Source organism: Sinocyclocheilus rhinocerous, unplaced genomic scaffold, assembly GCF_001515625.1.
Source record: "Sinocyclocheilus rhinocerous isolate Xijiao unplaced genomic scaffold, SAMN03320098_v1.1 scaffold36, whole genome shotgun sequence".
NCBI classification, from domain to species: Eukaryota; Metazoa; Chordata; class Actinopteri; order Cypriniformes; family Cyprinidae; genus Sinocyclocheilus; species Sinocyclocheilus rhinocerous.
Window position 1 is genome coordinate 2,090,477 of NW_015664459.1, and position 3,342 is coordinate 2,093,818.

The 3,342-nt window shown below is 40.1% G+C and overlaps 2 protein-coding genes across 2 annotated transcripts in view; both read left to right on the forward strand.

Annotated features, from left to right (window-relative positions):
• ankrd11 (ankyrin repeat domain 11) overlaps nt 1-3,342 on the forward strand; it is a 213,603-nt gene that overhangs the window by 135,966 nt on the left and 74,295 nt on the right. The gene's annotated exons all lie outside the window — the stretch shown is intronic.
• LOC107730110 (E3 ubiquitin-protein ligase UBR5-like) overlaps nt 1-3,342 on the forward strand; it is a 149,033-nt gene that overhangs the window by 118,141 nt on the left and 27,550 nt on the right. The window lies entirely within an intron of this gene.

The following is a 3,342-nucleotide window of genomic DNA, read 5'->3' on the forward strand; positions in this document are numbered from 1 at the left end:
TTTTATTTACAGGTGCATCTCAATAAATTAGAATGTCGTGGAAAAGTTCATTTATTTCAGTAATTCAACTCAAATTGTGAAACTCGTGTATTAAATAAATTCAATGCACACAGATTGAAGTAGTTTAAGTCTTTGGTTCTTTTAATTGTGATGATTTTGGCTCACATTTAACAAAAACCCACCAATTCACTATCTCAACAAATTTGAATACTTCATAAGACCAATAAAAAAACATTTTTAGTGAATTGTTGGCCTTCTGGAAAGTATGTTCATTTACTGTACATGTACTCAATACTTGGTAGGGGCTCCTTTTGCTTTAATTACTGCCTCAATTCGGTGTGGCATGGAGGTGATCAGTTTGTGGCACTGCTGAGGTGGTATGGAAGCCCAGGTTTCTTTGACAGTGGCCTTCAGCTCATCTGCATTTTTTTGGTCTCTTGTTTCTCATTTTCCTCTTGACAATACCCCATAGATTCTCTCTGGGGTTCAGGTCTGGTGAGTTTGCTGGTCAGTCAAGCACACCAACACCATGGTCATTTAACCAACTTTTGGTGCTTTTGGCAGTGTGGGCAGGTGCCAAATCCTGCTGGAAAATGAAATCAGCATCTTCAAAAAGCTGGTCAGCAGAAGGAAGCATGAAGTGCTCCAAAATTTCTTGGTAAACGGGTGCAGTGATGTTGGTTTTCAAAAAACACAATGGACCAGCACCAGCAGATGGCATTGCACCCCAAATCATCACAGACTGTGGAAACTTAACACTGGGCTTCAAGCAACTTGGGCTATGAGCTTCTCCACCCTTCCTCCAGACTCTAGGACCTTGGTTTCCAAATGAAATACAAAACTTGCTCTCGTCTGAAAAGAGGACTTTGGACCACTGGGCAACAGTCCAGTTCTTCTCCTTAGCCCAGGTAAGACGCCTCTGACGTTGTCTGTGGTTCAGGAGTGGCTTAACAAGAGGAATATGACAACTGTAGCCAAATTCCTTGACATGTCTGTGTGTGGTGGCTCTTGATGCCTTGACCCCAGCCTCAGTCCATTCCTTGTGACGTTCACTCAAATTCTTGAATCGATTTTGCTTGACAATCCTCATAAGGTTGCGGTTCTCTCGGTTGGTTGTGCATCTTTTTCTTCCACACTTTTTCCTTCCACTCAACTTTCTGTTAACATGCTTGGATACAGCACTCTGTGAACAGCCAGCTTCTTTGGCAATGAATGTTTGTGGCTTACCCTCCTTGTGAAGGGTGTCAATGATTGTCTTCTGGACAACTGTCAGATCAGCAGTCTCAGTAGTGAACCAAACTGAGAGACCATTTTGAGGGCTCAGGAAACCTTTGCAGGTGTTTTGAGTTGATTAGCTGATTGGCATGTCGCCATATTCTAATTTGTTGAGATAGTGAATTGGTGGGTTTTTGTTAAATGTGAGCCAAAATCATCACAATTAAAAGAACCAAAGACTTAAACTACTTCAGTCTGTGTGCATTGAATTTATTTAATACACGAGTTTCACAATTTGAGTTGAATTACTGAAATAAATGAACTTTTCCATGACATTCTAATTTATTGAGATGCACCTGTATATATATATATATATATATATATTTATTTCAGTAATTCAACTCAAATTGTGAAACTCGTGTATTAAATAAATTCAATGCACACAGATTGAAGTAGTTTAAGTCTTTGGTTCTTTTAATTGTGATGATTTTGGTTCACATTTAACAAAAACCCACCAATTCACTATCTCAACTAATTAGAATATGGTGACATGCCAATCAGCTAATCAACTCAAAACACCTGCAAAGGTTTCCTGAGCCTTCAAAATGGTCTCTCAGTTTGGTTCACTAGGCTACACAATCATGGGGAAGACTGCTGATCTGACAGTTGTCCAGAAGACAATCATTGACACCCTTCACAAGGAGGGTAAGCCACAAACATTCATTGCCAAAGAAGCTGGCTGTTCACAGAGTGCTGTATCCAAGCATGTTAACAGAAAGTTGAGTGGAAGGAAAAGGTGTGGAAGAAAAAGATGCACAACCAACTGAGAGAACCGCAGCCTTATGAGGATTGTCAAGCAAAATCGATTCAAGAATTTGAGTGAACTTCACAAGGAATGGACTGAGGCTGGGGTCAAGGCATCAAGAGCCACCACACACAGACGTGTCAAGGAATTTGGCTACAGTTGTCGTATTCCTCTTGTTAAGCCACTCCTGAACCACAGACAATGTCAGAGGCGTCTTACCTGGGCTAAGGAGAAGAAGAACTGGACTGTTGCCCAGTGGTCCAACGTCCTCTTTTCAGATGAGAGCAAGTTTTGTATTTCATTTGGAAACCAAGGTCCTAGAGTCTGGAGGAAGGGTGGAGAAGCTCATAGCCCAAGTTGCTTGAAGTCCAGTGTTAAGTTTCCACAGTCTGTGATGATTTGGGGTGCAATGTCATCTGCTGGTGTTGGTCCATTGTGTTTTTTGAAAACCAACGTCACTGCACCCGTTTACCAAGAAGTTTTGGAGCACTTCATGCTTCCTTCTGCTGACCAGTTTTTTGAAGATGCTGATTTCATTTTCCAGCAGGATTTGGCACCTGCCCACACTGCCAAAAGCACCAAAAGTTGGTTAAATTACCATGGTGTTGGTGTGCTTGAGTGGCCAGCAAACTCACCAGACCTGAACCCCATAGAGAATCTATGGGGTATTGTCAAGAGGAAAATGAGAAACAAGAGACCAAAAAATGCAGATGAGCTGAAGGCCACTGTCAAAGAAACCTGGGCTTCCATACCACCTCAGTAGTGCCACAAACTGATCACCTCCATGCTACGCCGAATTGAGGCAGTAATTAAAGCAGAAGGAGACCCTACCAAGTTATTGAGTACATGTACAGTAAATGAACATACTTTCCAGAAGGCCAACAATTCACTAAAAATGTTTTTTTTATTGGTCTTATGGAGTATTCTAATTTGTTGAGATAGTGAGTTGGTGGGTTTTTGTTAAATGTGAGCCAAAATCATCACAATTAAAAGAACCAAAGATTTAAACTACTTCAGTATGTGTGCATTGAATGTATTTAATACACGAGCTTCACAATTTGAGTTGAATTACTGAAATAAATGAACTTTTCCACGACATTCGAATTTATTGAGATGCACCTGTATATACATAAACAGAATATATATACACAATATATATACGATATCACTCAAATGTGGTGATCAGACACTTATAATGGTGACAGAGATATGTAAGGGCATTTAACAACTTAACAATAAACTTTACTATCCAAAATGAGTCTGACATCAGTGCACTGAACAGTAAAGTTGAAGTTTATTCAACTTTAATTCAATTCAATTCC